Source organism: Lontra canadensis, unplaced genomic scaffold, assembly GCF_010015895.1.
Source record: "Lontra canadensis isolate GAN:19392208 unplaced genomic scaffold, GSC_riverotter_1.0 scaffold83, whole genome shotgun sequence".
Lineage (NCBI taxonomy): Eukaryota > Metazoa > Chordata > Mammalia > Carnivora > Mustelidae > Lontra > Lontra canadensis.
Genome location: NW_022631077.1, coordinates 2,188,754 through 2,212,996, shown reverse-complemented (window position 1 = coordinate 2,212,996; position 24,243 = coordinate 2,188,754).

The following is a 24,243-nucleotide window of genomic DNA, read 5'->3' as shown; positions in this document are numbered from 1 at the left end:
GAAAAGCAGACTTGCCACTGAAAGGAGAGCCTGATGCAGTGCTTGATCCCATGGCCTTGAGTTCATGACCTGAACAGAAGGCAAATGCTTAACTGACTGAACCACGCAGGTATCCCAATAGATCTTTTTAATACCTTCTTTATATGAGCAATACTTGTATCCTGGACACAACCTAGACTTGACATATATTACTTAATGCAGTCTTCTCTTGTCTCTGCTGGAATCACTGAATTGGTGGGAAACAGGGTAAGAGGTTAGTTAACTTGTCCATCATCACACAGTTTGTAAATGATACTGTAAACTACAATGTGAACCCAGGGTTCTGACATCAGAGTGTCTTTTATAGAGCCATGATGCATCCTGTCTTCCAACAACTGACATGAATACCTCTAGCAACTGCCCAAACATTCTTTGAAGAATTTGGAACCCAAGAAAAGGGATCATGTGCCTATATTCTCAGTCAGTGATTTTCACAATGGTTTATGCATTTTTTGAAAGAAACTTGGAAAATATATAACCATTGCATATTTTTAGGTTAACACTTAAAATTCATCATAAATTAAGCAATTGCAAGATGTAATTTCTTCAGTATTATAAATATTGATGACTTTAAATGAAATTTTCACATCACCACTGAAATGCATTTATTGGGTTTAATTACCATAGTAATTTGATACCAACCATCATCTGTTTAAAACATACCTGAATAAGTTTTTCAACAGATGAAAATTTTACATTGTTTTCTCTTTGAAGTTCTATTATCATTCTCCATATTCCACAGAAACTGTATCCTCATATATTTCTGTGCAGAAATATTGGACACCTTGACATTCTTTTCTGTTAAAAATACACATACATAAATTAATTTCCTTATTTTCTGTGACCATAGCTGTGACAAATTGGATTTGTTCAATAGTGACTTATCATTACCATTATTTTAGTATTAGTAGTACTACTAGAATTAATGATAGCGGTAGTAACAATAAATACTGGTAGTAGTTGGTACTTTTAAAAATTAGTTCACATATTTGTGGATGAAAATTATTTTCTGGGACAGCAAAGCAGGCTTCAGCATCAATTCTAGTATCTTTAAAAAATATTTGTTGATACCAAAATATCTTGTTTGTGTATATAAATAAATGGAGAAATACTTGGAATTTTATTTTAAGAATCTTACCCAATTTTTGAACTCCCTCTAGATTCTAAGCCAAAACAACCTTACTGTGATCAACTACTATTTTAATACTTCTATCAGTTGGTGAGGCAATTAAGTCCTCCTGGTGACTCAGCTAGTTTCTCCTTTTATTTACTGGAAGCAAATATGTGGAAAACACTTCACACAAAGAGGATCTGTTCCCAGTCATTAGCAATCTACTTCCTCAGCCTCTAGGACCTATACCCAAAAAGCTCTACCAAGTGCTGTCCAATCATCCTTAATCATACCTACCTCTTTGACTTATAGAACCCTATTTAAACTGATTTTTTTCAGAAATAGAAAATAAAGATACTAATCCCAAACACATTTTTAATATACAAAATATGCCTATTTGCTTTAAAGATATTTCCATTGAAACCTTCGTGCTCCAAATTTATTCAGTTAAAAAGAACCCACCATCCAACCAAAAATCTGATTTATCAAACAAGTCAGATAATTTGTATTTGCTTTGTTTCCAAGAGCCTGACTCATTTCAATTTGAATAAATGTGTTAAAATGTATTCTTGCCACAACTAAATGCCTTCCAATGTTAAACAGATGATAAATGGATAGAAAGGTGCCTGAAGCAGAGCTTTGCTCCTCCGTATTGCCCTTCAGTACTAGCCCTCAGTACTGCCCCTCAGTAATACTTCTCAATACTGCCCTTCAGTGTTGCTTCCTGATGCTCTCTTTGCTTGGTCCTCCTGGCCTCTCCCTTGGAGGAATGCAGTCTCTACCACAAAGATGATGTTAAGCAAGAGTGATATCACTCCCATCCCTCATTCTGTAATATACAACAACTGAAACTGGGACATTCCAAGAAGGATCCAGATAGCTCATTTTTAAAGTCAAGCTTTCCTTTTATCAGAAATACGTAAAAGTTAGGAAAAGACATCATTAGAATCATGGCATTTGATTAAAGGTTTGGTGGTGCTGATGTTTTGGACCATCTTCCATACTGCAAAAGATTTTGTACCACGGGGACAATGAACCATCTGGAATTTAGAGTGATGGTACATCTTTCTTTTGTAAATGTCCAAGTGAGAACTGTACAGGAGAAGGTGGAGAAAGGAATGGCCACCTAACTTGACTGCAGGCAGATGCATTTTAGGGAGCAGTGCCTAAGAAAGATGAAGATACAGACATTCATTCTTTGCCCACAAAACCTTGAAAAGTATTTGTGTACCCCCATGGGTAAATGTGCCCCAGTTTGAAGATTGCTGCCCTAGGGTGTAAAGTGAAGACTTTTCTGAATGTAACTTATCAGAGGAGGCCATTCGTAGAATTTAAGAAGTTTTGAAGCTGATGATAGGAATTGTAATTTTGGGAAATCTGGAAACGGCTCACATTAGTTCATGAGACATCTTCCATAGCGGGCCCATGTGTATCAGTATCTGTGCCTACTAAGAAAAGAGATGCAAAATTCACAGGCTATGGTACTCTGAGAAAAACCCTTCCTTAAATATGCTTTACTTTCATTTAAACATGATGAAAGCAAATAACAGAGGTTTGTTCATGTCAACCACAGACTTATGAAACTTTCTTTTTGAGGATGCTGTAGAGAAGGAAATGTGGCTACTGATCTTTAAATGAATCCATTTATCTCAGTTCCTTGGTGCATATTGATTTATCAAATTTCTCTTTGACAATGCTGGTGCCCTGGAAATCCTTGTCAGCATAAGGTGATGAGGAAAAAAAAAAAAAAAGTTGAGTTGCAAAACTGTCTTCAATTCTCTAACTTCTCCTGTATAACCCATGAGCTTGGAATTAAAAATATGCTTTGCAGAGACTTATAAAAGTGAAGTCACATTTGCATGGTATACTAGCCTTTTCTGTCTTCTATATGATAAAGAGTGCTTTAAAATTCCATTTTCTCTATTAGACACATGTATACCAATGGAAGCCAAACTGCTTACTTCACTAAATTAACATTAAAATACCTGCTGAAAGTTACACATCAAAAAATAATTCTGCTCACCAGAGTGAAATTGCGTTTAAAATTAAGCACAAAAAGTTCAGATAGAATGCAGAAAACATGATCTATTTCAAGGACAGGGTATTTTGATAGGTCAAAATATTTAACTACAATATACCATGTGCTTACTCTGAGACTTTTTTTTTAACATGTGACACAGGTTTTAGAAGTCAGAAGGACTTTGGGGATAATAATCTTCCATGAAAGACAAGATCCCTCCTAAAATGCCTGAGAGATAGACAATCTCTACATAGATACTGGGCATAGAGTGTGCCCTGCCTCACCAGGAAGTCTGTTCCTTAAAGCATCTCAGAATGGTTGGTAACCTATAATTCTCCCCTGCAATAAGGTGTCTCAAATTGCTACTCTTTCTTCCATGTGATCCCGCCAATGCAGAATGTGGTAAGGTAACTAGTACTTTAAAAACAGGTAACTAGCATTTTAAAAAATAATAAAATAAAAACATCTACTTCTTTTATCATCTATTTATTTCTCAACCGATCCAGTTTGGTTTTGCTCCTCACAATTTGCCTGAAATTGTAAGACATCCACAGTGATCTCCAGATAACCATGTTTATTTCCAGTCATATGTCTGACAACTCTGTATGAATACCTTTCCTTAAATGTAAACCCTACTTTAGCTGGCTTCTTCCCTATCTCTTCTCTCCTTTCCACAGCCATATTTTGGAAACTTTCTTCTCATCCATACAAATTGTCTCAAAAAGTTACTTGTTTAAAACAACAATGAGTATGAATTTTCTTTCCATGTTGGTGGGTCAGGAATTTGGGGGCAGCTTAGTTGGGTGGTTCTGACACAGGCTTTCTCTTCAGTTTGCTGTTGAGTTGTCAGCACCACTGCAGTCATCTGATGGCGTGACCGAGTTTGGAACATTCAGTTCCAAGATGGCTCATCTATATTTCTGGCACACTGGTGGTAGTTGTGTGTGGGAGGTCTCAGTTCCTCACCTCCTGGGCATCTCCAATGATTGCTTGCATGTCCTTGTGCTATGGCAGCTAACCTCCCCCAAAGCAAGTGATTCAAGAGAATCATATCTTTTATAAGTTCCAGACCCTTTTTAATAAGCACCTCCATGTTTTTATCTTATTGTTCATCCATGACCCCAGGTAATTTAATTCCAAAGATAAGATGATTTTAATGTGAATCAAAGGTACAATCCCCATATAATATTTATTAACACATCCAGCTTAGGGTTACTAAGGTAAAAATTCCATGTCTACAGTGAAATTTTCTTAAACTTCTTTTGGTCAAAGAAAATGCTCCTACCCTGTTCCCTTCCCCATCCTTCCCCATAATATCACTAAACTTGTTCTAGTCTTTCAGTTCTGTGCACTTTGCTTTTTAAAACAATGAACCTGTTCAAATTCAGATCATTGGATTGGGCTTAACCCTATAATTTGTCAAAAATCATACTGAACAGGTTTTGTCTGAAGTGATGGAACTGTGTCCCTCAGGATGGACTTTGTGGTTAAGTAGAACAGATACCTGCCTACATGTTCCAATCTAAGAAAGAAAGAAAAAGAAAGAAAGAAAGAAAGAAAGAAAGAAAGAAGAGAGGGGAAGGGAATAGAAGGGAAGGGAAGGGAAGGAAAAAAAGAAAGAAAGAAAGAAACCTAAAATCTTTATAAAATGCAACTCCTATAGAGGCCCTAGCCCAAAAATTCCCATTCTACTCTTTAGATCTTTACCATCTCTCTTAAGAATGTTGATTGAAAAGTAATAGACCAAACTCTGCACCTCACTTCTAGGTGGTTCATTGTGATAGTCATCATACTTCAAGGTTTAAAGACTTTGCTCCACAAAACAAATGGATGACCTGTTTTGATTAAGGGTAGGGACATTAGGGCCATTTAAGAAAAACAAAACAAACAACTTAGGGCTTGGTATGGTGCTGAGGTCAAGTTAAACCACTAAAAGTGAGGCACTAGCTGTCAGGGGATGGAAGAGCATTTTAGAAATAAGGATGGAAGAGGACCAAGGGAGGACTGAGGGGTAGAGGAGGTCCTGGGAGCTGTATGTCATCCATTTATAAGTTCACGAATAGATGACTTTCCATTGTGCTGTGGGCACTCCTGGCCCACCTGGTCTGATGCCATCAGGGGTGGTTTTGCACTGACCTCCTCACAAGACCAAGGTTAGTGATGGGAGCTGATATGACCCTGGTGACCATAAAATGGTCCAATGCCTGCTAACTCTCAGAGACTCAGAAGGCATTTCTTGCTTAGTCTTTTATTAACTACCTGGCTGGGCTAACTGACGATATCAGAGCCTTTATGACAACTGACATGAAGCCACAAAGTACTCATGATGAGCATAACAAGAAACCAAGATGTTGGTCCACACATATAACTCTTCATAGTTTGCTTCTATGCTCTTTTTTTTTTAAATTTTTATTAGGTCTGTGTGGACTGTGATGATGGGAAATCCAGGATGTATTTGTTCCAGGCAGTTGCTTATCATTTTGTCTACTATAATTTAGAAACAGAAAGAGGTACCATTTTTCAGGAAGAAAGAAATTAAATGTCAAAAGTTGGTTGTTTTCTCCATATGCAATAATGCTTTCTCTTTCCCATCTTTGTGCAGGAAATATAACCTATGATGATTTGAGAACAATATAATTCATACCCGTTTCCAATCTCACAACTGACTTTAAGAAAATACCTTCAATTATTTTTGGAAAACATTTAGCCCTGAAAGGAGATGATGATAATCTATTGTTCTTTCAGCAGCTAGTAGTTTTTGAATGGCCTCCATCACCAACAGATATGGCAGGTTTAAATCAGCAACATAAGCCTGTCTAGTCTGATGTACTATCGAATATAAAATCCAACACAGAGAAGCATCATGGCAGTCACAAAAAAAGATGTTTATTTCAGGGCCATACACTCATAATAAATAAACTGACAAGAAGTCTATTCACTTCAGATCAACAAGCATTGGCAAGTACTAGAAGATTTTTAAAACAGACTCCAGGGTTCCACTTTAGCAGGATTTTAATAATAAAAAACAAGAAGACATTCTTCAATGGCACAGCCAGAATTCCAAATCACTGAACTGACTGGAGGGTAATTTATGAAGAAGGTGGAATTTGAGCTAAATTTAAAACAATGGGACATATTTTGTTATACAAAAATGAGAGACAAAGGTATCTCTGAGTACAGGGAATGACATGAAATAACCAAAGAGACAGAAATGGATAATATGTGTAGAAAGAGACCAAATCACTGCCTATTAGACGGGAAGGGAAGTCCATTCAAGAATAAGGTTGATGTTAGAAATCTATTTAGGAACTTCAGTGGTAGAATTAGGCTTTTGGATTAAGTTACTATAAAGTATGATATGCTTTTGAGTAGTAAAAGGCTCAGAGAATTTAATCTGGAACTCCAGGATGACTGTTCTGAGAGAGAACACATCTATAGGGGACCATTGCATTGAGCCTGGGGTCGAGACTAGGATACATGGACCAGGGCCATGGCCATGGGGAAGGAGACTAAAGGCTTACCATGAATAAATACACTCTCATTTTCTGTTACAAAGTTTGGGTTATTAGTTTATATACAAAAAGTTAGTTGGGAGTAACTACATAGACATGTGCAAGGAGATGGAGACTAGCTGGGGCCAGTGTTTCCCATGAGTGTCAGCCCCCTGGACTCTCTTCTGCTGCTTGACAATGTCAAGGTTTCACTTGCCTCTGACTCTTCTACCTTCTCTCTACATGGCACACCCCACCACTGCATCTCTACATGGGTGGTTCGTCTTAATCATCAGGTCTTAGCTCAAATATCACCTCCCCAAGAAAACACAGTCCCCCAGTCCAAAGAATCATGGATTTCCTTTGTTCCATTTCACATCCTCAACTCACCCCGTATGCATCTAGGACTAATCTCCATGGTGATACTTTCATGTTAGACTGTATATTTGCTTATTTCTCTAATAGAACATAAGATCTAAAAGAATTAGGGGTCTTTATTGTCTGTCCAGGACTCCACTTCCACTGCCTATATCAGAAACTGGCACATAATGAATGTTCAATAAATCTTGATTGAATGAATGAACAGAAGGTTTTATAACCTCTTTCTCCATTACTGTTCTCTTATGCCTTTCTTATCACTGTATCCCCCTTGACAGTAGAGAGCTGAAGACTAAGAAAGGAATACATAAGAGGAAGAACACATGTTAGAAATGGTTGTTCACTAAATTTCCTTTCCCCATACTAATGGGTAGAGAAACTGCCCAGTGGTTAAAATCTTGTCTCAGATTCCACAAAGAAATTAAAGTTGCTATCCTCAGTAATATTTGTCTTAAATTCTTCTACTCACTAAATATCCAAAGAACTAGTTATGTAATAATGGATAAGTCATCACTCCTCTTTACATCCTGGCTTCCTTAACTGAAAATACATTTTCATCCACTTATTTATTTACTTATATATTGCCTGTGTTTTACTTTTCATTCTGGCTTTAGTGTCCCCCATGCTACCACAAGACCTGGGCAGTTTCCTGATGCAGAGCTAGACAGGGCAGAGCTCCAAAGTTTGGTGAGAGGAATATTTCTACATAGAAGCTCCCTATCACCCTGTGGGGGACATTTAGAAAAGTTTGTGTTTCAAAGAAAGCTTGTTCATTTGTTGGATAAGATTGTAGCCCATTTTATTTGATCATTTTGTTTTCATTTTTTCTTGATTTTTAAAAAGATTTTATTTATTTATTTATTTATTTGAGAGAGAGAGAGAGCAAACCTAAGGTGCACTTGATCTCAAGACCCTGAGATCATCATCACCTAAGTAGAAACCAAGGGTCAGATGCATAAGGGAATGAGCCACCCAAGCACCCAGATCACTTAAAAAAAAAAAAAACAAACAAAAAAACAAAAAACTGTTTGTTGTTCATCTGTTTAGAAATAGATATTTGTAGAAATTTCCCCACTTTAAAACTGTAGCAATATTGGCTCCTCTCAATGCCCTCTCAGCCTTCCAAGAAAAAAATACGGGGAAGAGGAGAGTTTCTTTCAGTGAGATTAAGGAATTGATTTCCGTGAGCTAGGTTCCTCTAAAGTTTCTCAGAATTCAGTGATAAATGTTGTTTCAGTTAGCAGAAGGAGTTCTTAGAACATCTGGGGAGGTTATAAAAACCAATTAGTCTATTCAAAAGACCATGTCAGATACTATTAAACATGACTCTTTGTCTCTCTTATCAATGTATTTTTTAGTGACTAGAGAGCTCAATGATAGAGAGAAAACATCAGTAGCCAAAACACATCATAGAGAAAGCAAAGTGTGGAAGAGATTATAGTAAGATTCTAGTTTCTTCTGAAAGTAGGATAAATTCTTCTCTCATGCTTTGCTTTTTAGAAAAAAATTCTCTAATCTCTGTATTATTCCAAATTCTAAGCTACTGAGGTCAAGGCCAGTATATTTAAGGAAATGGAGAAGGGAAATGTGTTTAGTGGTGTTTATTTTCAATTACATGGTATACTAATGCAAAAACATGAGGTCTGATTTATTTTTACTTTGTGACAGCCTGGAGATGTTCATATATCCTCTTTTCATAGAATAAAAACGGTTTCTCAAGGTCGTTACTTACGCAATATTTGAAGAGGATGTTTTAAGAAAGAATGGGAAGAAATGCTGGAACATTCCTGTGGATATTGCCACAGTGAATTCTTAAGCAAAAATTTATATCCTTTCTTAGTGGACTATGAAACTCTACAGAAGCAATGGAAAGCAATTTCAGAGCACAACAGGAAATTTAAATAAATTAGTTTTTTTATTTCAGATAGTGGGAGCTCTCTCCCCACTGGGGTACAGATGGTGACAGACAGCCTAGGCTTATTAACCTCCATCCATTATTTTTCATTGGGATGTAAAGTCAGGGTTCAGAAGATATTTCCTCCAGCAAATCTCACTTCTCGACATTCCTAATTTTCTCTCAAATTAAGAAAAAAGGAAGTTTTGCTCCTGCCGTGTTTTCTTCCTTTTAAATAGCTTCATTCGGGGCTGTGTACCAAGTCAGTAAGAACAAATGGGATTCAAGTGGTACTTCAGAGTGCTTGAAAGAAATTGTATTTATTCTCTTTCCAGAGTCACTCTAAGGAGGTGAATTCTAATATTTAGGCCTAAAAAGTACAAAAGCCTTAATGCTACTCTAAAAAAGCTTACACAAACCAGATAACAGTGACAACAAAAGCAAACAATATAAGCAAGTGGGACTACATCAGACTAGACAGCTTCAGCAGAGCAAAGGAAACCATCAGTAAAATGAAAGTCAATCCACTGGATGTTGGCAAATCATACATTTCACAAGGGTTTAATGTCTAAAATATATAAAGAACTCAAACAACTCAATAACAAAAACAACAAAAACAAAAAAAACCAAGCAATCCAATTTAAAAATGAGCAGAGGATTCCAATAGACATTCATTCAGAGAAGACATCCAGATAGCCAATAGGCGCATGAAAAGATGCTCCACATCACTCACCATCAGGGAAATGTAAATCAGAAACCTCAATGATATACCATTTCATATCTGTTAGAATGGTTTAGAAAGACAGAAAATAACAAATTTTGGTTAGGATATGGAGAAAAGGGAACCTTTGTGCACTATTGGTGGGATTATAAATTTATACAAAAAATTAAGAAGAGAACTACCATATGAGTCAGCAATTTCACTTCTATGTTTTATCTTAAGAAAACAAAAACACTAATTCAAAAAGATATCTTCGTCCCATGTTCATTGCAGCATTTTTTATAATAGCCAAGATAGGCAAGCAACCCAAGCACTGATCAGTGGATGAATGAATATAGAAGATGAATTAGAGAAAGATATAATGAGTACTACTCAGCCATGACAAATGATGAAATCTTGCCAACATGGATGGACCTAGAGGGTACTATGCCAAGTGAAATAGTCACTCAGAGAAATATGCTTTCACTTCTTTGTGGAATCTAAAAACAAACAAACAAACAAAACAAATGAATGAACAAAACTCATAGATACAGAGAACAAATTGGTGGTTGTCAGGGTGGGGGGATCTGGGAGATGGGTAAGATGGGTGAAAGGGGTCAGAAGGCAGAAAATTCCAATTATAAAATAGTCTTAGGAATGTAATGTACAACATGATGACTATAGTCAGTTACACTGTGTTGCATATTCGAAAGTTGCTAAGAGAATAAACTTAAAAAGTTCTATGATCAGAAAGAAATTTTGTAACTTTGCATGGTGACAGATGGTAACTAAACTTATTCTGGTGATTACCATTATGCTGTACACCTGGAGCTAATATCATTACATATCAAGTATACCTCAATAAAACAAATACCAAAAAAAAAAAAACCCAAAAAACAAAACAAAAAAAGCAAACAACACCAAGTCCCAGGAGAGTAAGTGTTCAATAATTCTGCAAACACATGGCATAATTCATCTTCTCTACAAACCAGACAGAGAAAGACTCACTTTGAAGATTCCTGTTTAAGCTCACTAACACTGCACCATACACGAGAAGAAGCTTCACCTCAGTTCCTATCCTATGCCATCCCCCTATATCTAAAAGAAAGATATAATTTATACATCCTCCATAATGAACCCTTGCTGGGAAAGTAATTGCCCTCATTTAAGAGTTTGTATCAATGAATAATGATGAGATTGTTTTCAATTAAATGAATGCTAATACAGTAATACTCCAGTATGCATACACAGATTTGGTAAGATAATGATGTTTCTTGACAACATTTCCAAAGGCATATTTTGTCTGTTCATGGTAATGCCCAATATAGGCAGCTCAGTGCTAAATGTTTTTTTTGTTGTTGTTGTCCAAATTGATTTTTTTAATCTAATAAAATGACAGATATCTTACATTTAAAAGTGTGGTAAACTTTTCCTTATGTCATTGACAGGTGTTGTTACAACCAGCATTCTCTATATTTGGTGCTTGCTTTGCCTGCCAGCCTTAAACTGAGATTCCAATGCCCAGCAAGTATTCAGTCCCTAAGTTCCCTTGGAGTTGATGTTTTTGCAGATAAAATTATGCAGAGATGATGTTACTTTTTGAGAGTGTATCTCTTAAGCTGGGCATCTTTCTGTATGTTTTTAGAGGTTTCAACCCAGGTAACAGTCACAGAGAGACAAGAAAGAAAATATTTGTATGGAAACCACTGGGCTAACAACAAAAAAATAAAAATCCTTGTGCCATAGACAAACCTCTAAGAAACTTGAGTGTCTTACACTTGACTTTGTTCCTACCTTAGAAATGACTGTGAGGAATTGTCATCAATTTGGTAACAGGACAGAATGATTTCAGTCTTAGGGACTGCTGGGAAGGCAATAAATATTGAGAAAAGTTGGCTGCAACTTACGTAAGCCACAAAGGAAAAGCCCATCACCGTGGTTTAGGTACTCTGCACAATTAAATAATACACTTTTATGCAGATCCCATTTATTTTTGTTAGTTGGTACGTGTGTGTCCACCACACTCTCAGATGGAAGGACTAGGTGAAGTGGATTTAACAGGGTAAGGGGACACAGACTAAGCGGCAGGGACAAGGGCTTGCTGGCCAGTGTGATGCCACAGGATGTCACTGTGGCAATTCTGAATGATGTTCCTAATGCTAAGACATGGGGTGTCAGTTAGCTAACTGTCAAGACCTGCAGTGTTTGACCTGGGAAAGAGTATGGGAAAGTGGTTCTCAGGGGTTAAGGAGTATTGAGGCCATGGAACAATCAGGAAAAAACAAGATGAGAGGCTGCTTATTGGAGACATGTTGACTCCAGCCTCAACACGACATTACCCATTCCTATGTTCATGATCACTAAATAAGCTCTTTCTTTGCTTTAGCTTCTGTAATTGTAAGAAGTAAAAAATGCGTGTGTCTTAGTTTGCACATGTGTTTTTGGTGAGGGGGAAAAGGGTATGACCTGTAGTTACCAAATAAGATAGTCATAAATTTTTCAAAATACAAAGTCAGAGCAAAATGTTATGTTCAAACTCAACATTGTCTTGATTATAGACAAAACAAATCATCCTTATGGCAAATTTATTTGTGATTTGGTGGATTTCTTCTATAATGGGAAATTAGATGCCAATTAAGATTCTCTAAGTGAGGAGGTGCCTGGGTGGCTCAGTTAGTTAGGTGTCTGTCTTCAGTTCAAGTCATGATCCCAGGGTCCTAGGATTGAGCCCCGCATTAGGGTCCCTGCTCAGTGGGGTGTCTGCTTCTCCCTCTCTTCTTACCCTTCCCCCAACTCAGGCTCTCTTTCTCTCTCTAATGAATGAAAAATAAAATCATAAAAAAAAATTCCCTGAGTGGCAACTTGGAAGTGTTTTGGAGTGAAACTGTGATGGCAGAGTCGTGCCATATAGTGAAGTGATGGGTGTGGGGTAGAGCAGGAGAGAGGGGTGAATCCTTGGTTGGGGGAACTAATCTAACAATAAGGATGTTGGGGCCACAGTTTGGCTCAGTCAATTAAGCATCCGACTCCTGGTTTCCACTCAGATCATGATCTCATGAATTGTAGGATCGAACCCTTCATCCAGCTCCACATTCAAGAGTCTACTTGAAGATTCTCTTCTTTCCCTCTCCCTTTGCCCCTTCTTCCCCATGCATGCTTGCTCTCTCTCTCAAATAAATAAATACATCTTTAAAAAATAAAAATAAGTATGATAGTATTTTGTCATTGAACGTAGAAAACCAGAGAGATGCAGACATCCAGGGAAAATGGGAAGAAAGTAAAGATTTTGATACTTTAGAAGACCCCAAAGAAAAGCCATCCTAGTGCAAGATATCTCAGTCAAGATAATGTTGGAAACTCAGCACTGATGGGAATAGCCATCACCACCTTAATGTGTCTGAAAAACAATTCATTACTTAAAAATGGGGCAAGGCCCCTTCTCTTATCTAGTATTTGTCCGAAAACTCCATGAGATGTTGTGTGTCTTATTTCTCTTTGTGACCCTATATCTTGTTCTGTTGCCTGGATGTCAGTTTGTCACACTGAATTGAAGATTTTCAGCTTCAGCATATACTTGAGGCTGGAAGAATGAGGAGGTAGTGGTGATGGACTTCTGGGGTCGTTGCTAATGAGAAAGGCAGGTAGAGCAAGAGGAGTAAATTCAACAGAAGCTGAGCAAGAGTACCAGAAGGTAGACAAAACCAAGACAGGATGGTGCCTTATATGAAAAGTTGCTCAACAGAGCAAATGCTGAGTTATCAGCTGAGTCATGAAATGAAAGAAATGATGTGTTCAGGTATTTACATTGAAGTGGAGGAGAAAACTAGGGATGAAAATCAGATGGGAGAGGCACTTGGGTGGTTCAGTCATTTGAGTGTCTGCCTTCTGTTCTGGTCATGATCCCAAGGTCCTGGGACGGAGCCCCACATCAGGTTCCCTGCTTGGGGGAGTCTGCTTCTCCCACTCAGCTACTTCTGCCCCTGCTTGTGTTATATTACAATCTCTGTCAAATAAATACATATGAAATCTTAAAAAACAAAAACAAAAACAAAAACAAAAAAAACTGAGATGGAAAACTTGACTCATCACAGGGACTTGCTCAGATGAAAAAGCTGAAGGAGGGGAAAAGAAAGATTGATGATTCCCAGTAATGACAAAGAATAAGTTCTCGGGGAAGACTTCTCTTCACAAATAAACACTTCAGTTCATCCAGGTTATAAAAAAATTAACACATTGACAAAATAAAGATTGGCATACTAACCTATGTATAATACACTGAAATAATCTTTTGCAACTATTTCACCATAAAAAATATTGTTCTGAATGAACAAACTGTGGTACTTATAGACAATGGAATGTTATTCTGTGATAAAAAGAAATGAGCCCTCAAGCCATGAAAAGACACAGAAGAAACTTAAATGCATATTGCTAAGAGAAAGAAGCCAATCCTAAAAGGCTCCCTACTGGATAGTTCCAACTACATGACATCTAAAATAGGAAAAACTATAGCAACAGAAAAAAGGTGAGTGGTTGCCATGGGTTCATGGTGGGCATAGGGCTTGTGCAGGGATGAATACATATAGCCCAGGAGAGCTTTAGAGCAATAGAATTGTATGATATTACAGTGGTAGATACATGCACTTGTCAAAACCCATTGAGGGCATAGCATAGAGGGAGTTATGTAATGTTATACTGTGGACCTAATGTAAACTGTGGACTTCTTCAGTAATAATGTATTTGGGCACCTGAGTGGCTTTGTTGCTTAAGCATCTGCCTTCGGCTCAGGTCATGATCCTGGAGTCCTGGGATCAAGCTTGCATCAGGATCCCTGCTCAGTAGGAAATCATCTTCTCCCCCCCACCACCACCACTCCACCCCACTTGTGCTCTCTGTCACTCACTCTTTCTCAAATAAATGAAATCTTTATAAAAAAATAAAAATAATAATGTATTAATATTGGTTCATCAATTGTAACCAATACATGAGTCCAGTGCATGATGTTAATAACAGGGACCTTGTGTGTTGGAGGGAGTTTATGGGAAGTCTCTACTTTCTATGCGAGTTTACCATGAATTTAAAATTTAAAATTGTTCTAAAGGACCAAGTTTAGTAAAAATTTTTAGAAGTTGTATTATACAACTCAAAAATAACATAAAGAGGTGAGAAGCATTTAGGATTCTTTAAAGCTATTTTTTGAGGTGTTATCTATGTTAATTCATTACTAAAGGGAAAATAAAATGTCACGTGGTTTTAAGTTTTTTTGTTATGTTCATATGACAGAATTTATATTGACAAAAATTTTATTCCAATAAAAATCTTCATTTGTTTATTCTTTTGAGTTTGTCGTGTAAATTTGTATGTTTGTTCATTATTAAGATTTTAGTTATTTTCTTCCAAAGAGGAAAAATAAGAGGAAATCAGAGGCTCCCTTGTCTGTCAGGAAAACTATTAGCTCACATATTAAAGAGCTAACACTAGCTATTTCACCCTTGGCTTCCAAGAAAAGAGATTTCATTTTAATCTTCTAAAGTAAATGAGCTCTGACAAATAGATATGCTTTGTAAGATGTGTACAGAACCCCTAAATCAAATGGCCACTTTCCATGCAAATTCATAAACTACAACTGGAACTAGTAGTTCATCTACCTGCAAGTCACAATCAAAGCATTTGTCAACCAATAAACAAAGGCATCTGCAATAGTTGTGTGAATGGCCAACTTTGTTTCTGAGTCAAAATCAGTACCACCAGCATCCCCCTTCCCACCCAAGAAAAAAGATGATTTTGTCTTCTGCCATTCCTTCACTTCAGTCCACAAGAGGCAGCAACAACCAGTCCCCAAGCAAATAACACAAAACACATATCAATTCCAGAGGAGAGAAAGTTGTTCTAAAATTCGTAGAGTTTAACAGAGTTGTAGTTTATGTATGATGAGAAAGGGAAATCACATCACGGCTAAGCCCAAGTCCCAAAATAAGAAAAGCTGCAGTTTATTAACCAAGACCCCAGTCACCGCCCAAAAATAACATGGTGAAAGACATGATTATATGGGTAGAGATAATATAATGACATTCAATTGTGCTCTCATAGCACTGCCAGCATGTGAGACTCCCTCATAAGCTCCTTCTGGATTTTACCACCGTCAACTTGTAAAGGCCACCCTTTCCCCTGAGAAAGGGAGCAAAGCGCCCCCATTCCCATCATCTGCTCTTTGCTCAGCAGCTGCAGAGTGTGTCTTTGGAGGAGCCATTGTGAGGGGTCTGATTTATAAGGTGAATTCACATTTGCCTCTGGAGTTTGCTGTTGGCCAGGCTGATTCAGATTTCTTTTGTTTGTGTCTCTGGCATGAAAGGAAATGAAAAAGACATAATTATATTTATTTAATACATTCTTTCTTTTACATTTTTAAATTTATTTTATTAAATATAATTAGCATATATTATCTTTCATATTAGTATCAGGTTTACAATTCCTTCTTTTTAAAATGCAAGCATTTTAAAGTGGAGAAAAGTGGAGTAGTAAGAATATAGACAATATCTTTGTGTTTGTTAATCACAAGATTTTCATGAAAAAAAAAACATATAATAGAGCTGCTTGTGGCATCAGCATCGACTGAGTGCCTCAGTCGGTTAAGCAACTGCCTTTGGCTCAGGTCATGATCTCGGGGTCCTGGGATCCGGTCCCCCACTGGGCTTCCTAAGAGGGGAGTCTGCTTCTCTGTCTGCCCTTCTCCCTGCTTTTCTCTCTCTCTCTAAAATAAATAAACAAAATCTTTTTAAAAAAAAATCAAAGGGTTACCCCCCTCCCCACCCCACTGCAGTTCAATCCATCTTGGTTACTTCCAGTATCCACTGTAACTGGAGAAAACCTACCCACTTGGTTCCTATAAACCTTACTTGGCACAGAACTTTCCTCCAGGTTGCTTACACTAGCTTAGCCATGGAAATGTCATACTTCCCCTTTTAAGTCCTCAAACAAAACTGTGATAGGTTGAGGATGGGAAGGGAGCTGAAGACAGATACGCATTTTGGGTGCCCTTTTGTGAAGATCTTAAGGCAAGGAGAGCTTAGAAACTCACATACCTTTTTCACTTTAAGAAAATGAACTTGGGGGCGCCTGGGTGGCTCAGTGGGTTAAGCCGCTGCCTTCAGCTCAGGTCGTGATCTCAGGGTCCTGGGATCAGGTCCCTCATCGGGCTCTCTGCTCAGCAGGGAGCCTGCTTCCCTCTCTCTCTCTCTCTCTCTGCCTGCCTCTCCATCTACTTGTGATCTCTCTCTGTCAAATCAATAAATAAAATCTTTAAAAAAAAAAAAAGAAAGGAAAATGAACTTGGCGGAAGTATATGAGGCATCCATAAATGCAGGAAGACATAACTGGTATTTTTAATGAATCCCATTCTATGAATTAATGGTTGACTGTGGCTATCTATCAACTCCAAATAGCACAACTCTAATGTTATAGCAGCCGGGGATGTAATTTCAAAGTTCTCTCCTAAATACAGAGTGTCAGAATTCTCTGGATATAGTCACCTTTGGTGTTGCACATTAAGTTGTGGTTGAGGTTCAAACAGGTCCAGTGAGCAGAGCTTCACCTGCCTCTAGACAGAATGAATGAAGCTCTCCGGCATTTTTGTAGTTCACTGGGATGGATGAAGGCTGATGCACTCACAAAGAGGAGAGTGCAGTGTAAACAGACCAAAATGCCTATTACCCTGGACACAGCAGCATGGCAGAAGCGATACTCCCCTGACTCAGGCGCTCAGGGCTTCGGCTGTGTGCTCCGTAACACGTATCTTGGTGTGTTAGAATCGTTCCCCGTCCTTTGCTTCAAGAGGAGTTACTGATCCAATATCGATTACAGTAATACCATTCATTGAAGATGGTTATTTAGCAAATGTATCTCATTTGACCCTCAGAAGATTAGCCCTATTTTGCAGCGGAAGAAATGGAGACTCAGAGAAATAAAGTTGCTCAAAGTTACACAGAGCAGGTGCCCAAACTTTAGGGTACATGAGAAACCCTTGAAGGGCTGTTTAAAAGTTAGATTGCAGGGACGCCTGGGTGGCTCAGTGGGTTAAAGCCTCTGCCTTCGGCTCAGGTCATGATCCTGGGGTCCTGGAATCAAGCCCCACACTGGGCTCTCTGCTCCACGGGGAGCCTGCTTCCTCCTCTCTCTCTGCCTGCCTCTCTGGCTACTTGTGATCTCTGTCAAATAAGTAAATAAAATATTTTTAAAAATAAAAATAAATAAATAAATAAAAGATTGCAGGGCCCCACGATCAGACTTTCATGTTGATAGATCTGAAACAAAACTAGAGAATGTGCATTATTAATGAGTTCCCAAGTGAGGCTGACTCTGGTCCAGGATCACACTTCAAGAAGCCCCAGCCTCGATAATTTGTGATAGACGTAATACTTGGTCCTTAGAGGCTAGATGACCCAAAAGCAATGCTCTTTTGACAACAGTACGCTCACCCACTGGCCTTCCCCACCTATCCTCCACAGAACCTTGATTGACAGTTACTTCTGGGGGCCGGGGGTCAAGAAATGCCAGGTGACCATCGGCCTCCTCCTGCCTCCCCACACACATACCACTTTCTTCCCCTAATTAACTCTCTCAAGTCTCTGCATAAAATGTCCTTTTCTCAGAGAGGCCTTCAATCTAATAATGTATCATTGCAAATTTACTCAGGTTTATTTGTTTCATGAATGTCTGCCTTTCAGAACGATAAGAGCCATGAGGGTGAGACTCTTTTCTCTTCTGCCCATAGAATAGAATCATATACCCAGCATGTGGCACAGTACTTGCCCTTAGGAGGTAGTCAACAACATTAGGTAAATAGATAAATGAGTTGAGTGAAGGAAAATTTGAGATCTAGTCTGAGTTCTACTCTCTACTACCTGCATGAAATCAGGTTGGAGCCTTGACATTTCTAAATTCTAGCCCCGTTGTTTGTAAAATGTAGATAAAATTTTGAAAGGGATGTGCTGAGGGGTTTTTTGAACATGCTCAATATATGAAAGTATTGCTCCAGACATGCACTGTCGGCTCCCAAATGCAGGCAGAGCTCATGGTAGACATTCAACAATTGGTTGAATTGAGTCAGATTTGGCTTGCCTGCAAAGAGTGATTTTTATGCTCTCCAAGAAACTTAATTTTAACAGTTATTCATTTTGGAATATCAAACACCTCTGTTGTTAATTTGTGCTTATGTCTTAAGCAGTCTGGAAGGACATGATGTATGCTTTCACAGACATTAATACTTCTACCATCTTGAGTTACTAAATCAACCTGAGCCAACTTTTCAATGCAATAGAAGCACATCCCACATTTTTTAAATAAACAATCTGATAGGACTTTATTTTTCAACTGCATTTCATCTAACAAAGCTCTGACATTGGAATCTCCTCTCTATGGCTTCTCAAAACTATTAGCTAGACACGTGAATGAGCAAGTAACCCATTTACTTACCTCATCTTTTGACAGGTACATACAAATATGGCAGAAGCAGTCAGAGAACAAAAAGGTTAATTAAAACATGGTAGAGCCTTCCCTTTAAAAGGCAATGAGCCATTTACTGTTTTTAGTTTACACTCACTCTTAATACCTAGTATATGTCAAGTCACTTACATGTCAAGGTACACAATTATCATCAATTCACTTCACGCTTTTCCGTATTTATAACCTAAACCATTGCCCATGTCATAGTTCACTTACAAGGAAAGACACAGCTAAGAAGAGAATAACCCATGGCTCTCCTCTTGCAGAGCTTAAGCAGCTCTCTACCTTAATGTTCTCCACTAAACAATTTGCTCAAATACTAGAAACTTTATTCCTGTAAGCATGTCTCCCACCGGACCCATGACATGTACGCAGCCCAGAGCAGAATCTTCCAGCCTTGTCTTTCAGATCTCACCATTTATAAAATAGCAAATCTGTGCTTGAGAAGCAGTCAGTTGCCTCTGGATAGCCTACTTCTGGAGACTGCCAAAGGGGAAAGAAGGTTTGCATTTCCCATTGGAAGTTGTGGCCTTAGACATGACGCTGATAAGTGCACCCACGTGGTTGCTTCCCTTTGCCCTCAGAAGTCCAACCTCACGCTTCCGATGACAGCCACAAGGAAACAAACCGTTTGATTCATACTAATGAAAATGAAATCACATCTCCAAAAATCTGGCTCTGAAGAGAGAGACCTATTGAGGGATATGTTCATGAGACACACTTCATATGCTCTTCTGTTGCATCCAATTTACAAAGTGATCTGTCAGGTGACAGAGTAGGGGATGATTTATAGCTAGTTGTGATAAGAGCCACATCTCTTTAAACTAGAACACAGGTAACTCCTGAACCACAAGTTGTTGGTGCTTGTTCTTAATCCAAGAGGGAATAGAACAAATGTGTGTGAAGAAAGTTCAGCAAGAGCAAGAGTAACGTTCAAAGATCCATTCCAACGAGGCATTGCATTCTGTAACGACCCATGGCTGAAGAACTCAGTTGTCTTTTCAGATGTCTTGGAAGGGTAATCATAGCGTCTTGGAAATCAACCATCCCCCCATTTTACAGAGAAGAAAATTGGAAGCCAGGCAGCCTAGTGCCTTCCCTGAGGAGGTCAGTGCCTGAGCCCTAAGTCAAGCCTTGGTTTCCTAGTTGAGGGACATTTCTCACAAAACCCTGTTGTTGTGATGAGTGAGGACAGGAAATGGAGATGCCCTGCCTGGCAACAAAGCAAACCTGGAGTGAATTCCAGCCCCTGTAGTGAAGAAGGGAGCTGAGCTCAGCTTCTTGCTGCTGCTGATGCAGGAAGAGAAGTGAAATGCAAACAGTGCTTTGCAAGCCCTTTCTTGCTGACTCAGGAAGTTCTCAACTCAGCTGCTTTCAATTGCTTTCCCTCAAGTCCTCTGCGTTTTGAAACAAGCCCCTCAAGAGCACAGCTACCTCTTTTCTCTTCCATCTGGGAGCTCGTTGAGTGCTGTCAAATATTTCATTTATGAAGAATGAAGCATTGCGCACGCACAATTGTCCCTCGTGTCATGTCCACCCCTTTGTTGCGTCAGTAGTTCCCCCCCGCAGGAGGCTACAAATGCCCTAGGAAGGGGACCGTGGAATATATCAGCAAGCATGCTTTGGTCAGAAAATCGTCGGAAAAGGCCACAAAGCCATATCTGAAGCTGAAGTGGGGGCTGTTTCCTGGAGTGGAGAGAACATGCTAGGAGGGAGAGCCACACTCCCATGTGGAGAACCAGACATCAGGCTTCTGCCAGGGGACCATGCATAGGGCAAGCCTGTGTTTAGTCTCCTTGGCCCTAATTCTCTGCTTTTTCCTTAAAAAAAAAAAGAAGAAGAAGATTTTATTTATTTATTTGAAAGAGGGAGACTATGCATTTGAACCAATGGGAGGGGCAGAAGAAGAAGCAGGCTTCCCACAGAACAGGGAGCCCAACACAGCCAGAGTCCAGGACCCTGGGATCATGATCTGAGCCAAATGCAGACACTTAACAGACCAAGGCCCCCAGGCGCCTTGCCTATTCTTTTTTTGTTGTCCCTTGTTGACCTCTCCTTTCTTCTTTCTTATGTACCCCCTCCCACTACCCCTTCTGCCCTGGATCTAGGGCCACCTCTCCTGGATGCTTCTTTCTTCTTTTCCACACTAAACCCACCCTGTCTCTCCTCAGTGAGCATGCTGAGTATAACATTGTGATTTTTTTTCTCCTGGAGCTCCACTTACTACTAAACTGCCTGTAGGATTAAAAATACATATGAAGGGTGCCTGGGTGGCTCAGTGGTTTAAGGCCTCTGCCTTGGGCTCAGGTCATGATCTCGGGGTCCTGGGATTGAGCCCCGCATCAGGCTCTCTGCTCAGCGGGGAGCCTGCTTCCTCCTCTCTCTCTGCCTGCCTCTCTGCCTAGTTGTGATCTCTGTCAAATAAATAAATAAAATCTTTAAAAAAAACCACATATGAATACATGTGATACAGATAGAAAAATGTCTTGACTATAATATATAGCCATGTGTTATCAGTGGTCAGCTCTGGGACTATGGGAATATTGGTGATATTTACTTTCTCTTTTATGTTTTTTTTTAAACTGAATTCAATTAGAAAAAGTAAAAAGCAATATGTTCAGTCACTCCCTTGAGAAATTACAGAAAATAAACATATAACTTCTCTTGAAAACTTTTTTTACCAAAATTCCATGGTTTCTCAGAAAAAAAAAATGATATGACATTTTATTTAGAAGCTATCAGACTATCATGTGGAGACTTGTGTTAAAATGTGGAGTCTTCGTCGTTCAAAATGTTGTTTAAAGAAATGTGTTTTTTCTCTTCTGTGTAGTAACCCCCTTCCCCACCCATGTTTCTCTTGTGTCTCCTCTCCTCTCAGGTCACAGTCACTCTCACACAGAACACTTTGCTCTGGTCACCAAAAATGTAGAGATTTTTCCACACCAAGCCTTTCTGAGGAACACCAGCTGGGTGTCCTACACTTTAATCCGATTCTGACACCATTTCCCTGAGACTGCTCCCACTTCACTCCAGATACCACAGCTTCTGTTCTACTGGGCTACAAACCCTGGGCTCTCATGACTCCATCCTCAAGTTCATTTGATTTGCTAGATCAGCTCACAGAACTCCAGGAAACACTAATTTACCAGTTTATTAAAGCATAGCATAAAGTCTATAGATAAACAGCCAGATGAAGAGATACATAGGGAGAGGTCTTAGAGGGTGGGGAACAGAGAATCTTCTGTCCCCTTGGAGCTGGGGTGCATCACTCTCCTGCTGTGGGTGTGTTTACCAACCCAGAAGCTCTCTGAGCTCTATACTTTTGGGACTTTTATGAAGGCTTCCTCACGTAAGCATAATGGATCCTGAATCCCATTTCCATCCCTTCTCCCTTCTCCAGAGAGTGTGGGGTGGGGCTGAAAATTCCAAGCTTGCAAACATGGCTTGTTCTTTCCAATGACCAGCTCCCATCCAGGAGCCATCGGGGGGCCCACCCAGAGTTACTTCATCAGAATAAAAGACATTCCTTTCACCCAGGAAATTAGAAGGGTTTCAGAAACTCTGTGCCAGAAACCAGGGGACAGAGAAAAATACATACATTTTCAAGTAAATAAAAAAAAATTTAATTTAAAAAAATACTTAGTATATTGGGTACATTTCAATTAAACTGTATGTATACTAAAATGTGCCTGACACACACACTGCAAGGAATTAGACAATTTCTGCTTCATTTTGTAGAAAAGTATGATAATTTTTCAGTATATTACTTTCCCCAGTATTTCATTTTGAAAAATTACAGAAAAAGGGAAGAATTGTGTGGGGAGCAATGTACCACCTTAAACATTCTAAATGAATGTTTTGCTACATTTAGTTTATAGAATGCCTATGCATCTATGTAGACTTCTATTTATTCGTAATTCATCTTTTTGAAAATATAATATTTTAAAAATCTGTTAGCCCTTGCTGAGATAAGTGGAAACAGAGGCTGCTGGACAAATGATTTGATAAACATGGATAATCAAGCAGGATTGGTTGACTAGTAAACATTCCTTGAAGATCTTAATTATTTCCTTTGGCGGTTGATTTCAACTGCCCAGTTTTTAATGTCTCTCTTTTACTTTGTCCTGATGTGTTTGGTTTTTCCAGATTACTTTGAAATCAGCACCTCATTTTGTTGACTCTGATCAAGAAGAAATTTTTGTGGAAATATAGAATTTTATTGTATTTATTGAATAATAAACAATTATTCCACAAAAAATATTTTGTGAAAATAGACAGCTTTAATAAATATTAATAGATAATATTTTATATGCAATTTAAGAAAAACATCTTTGTATTAAAACAGCAATAGCTATCTTATCAATACACATCAGACTGTGTGTTTGTGTTTATCTCAGAATCCTTTAAGTAATATACTTGAAATCTATACCAAAACATACGAATTTCAACCCATGTTCCCTTCCTTGTCTCAATGTAACCTGTTGCCCACTTGTTTTTTTAAATATAGATTGTATCATATCATTTCCAGCTTGAAACTCATCCATGTTTTCCACTTGTAATAAAAATAAAACCCCAATCTCTATTCATGACCAAGACGGTTTCCGCAATCAGATCTCCTCTTCCTCTCCAGCACAACCTGGCCCCTCGGTCCCTTGCTCAGTACACTCCATCTGGTATTCTCGCCTCCTTTTTTCAAACACTCCAGCTTTGGTCCACCTGCAGGAATTTTGCACCTGCTGTTTGCACTGCCTGAACACTTGTGTGTGGACCCTTTCATAACATTTAGCTAAATATTCCCATTTAAGCTAAGCCTTTCCTGATAACCTTCCCCAAAGCATTTTCTTTCCTTCATAAGACATCTTTCATCATAATGTATTGTTATTTTTATTCTTATTTATGTCTTAGATTATGTCTATTTCCCTTGTAAAGGGGCAGAGATGATATTTACCTTGTTAATCAAAATAACATCTACTTTTTTAAAAAAAGATTTTAAGATTTTATTTATTTTATTTGACAGAGATCACAAGTAGGCAGAGAGGCAGGAAGTCAGAAAGAGAGAGGAGGAAGCGGGCTCCCCACTGAGCAGAAAGCCCAATACCCTGGGATCATGAC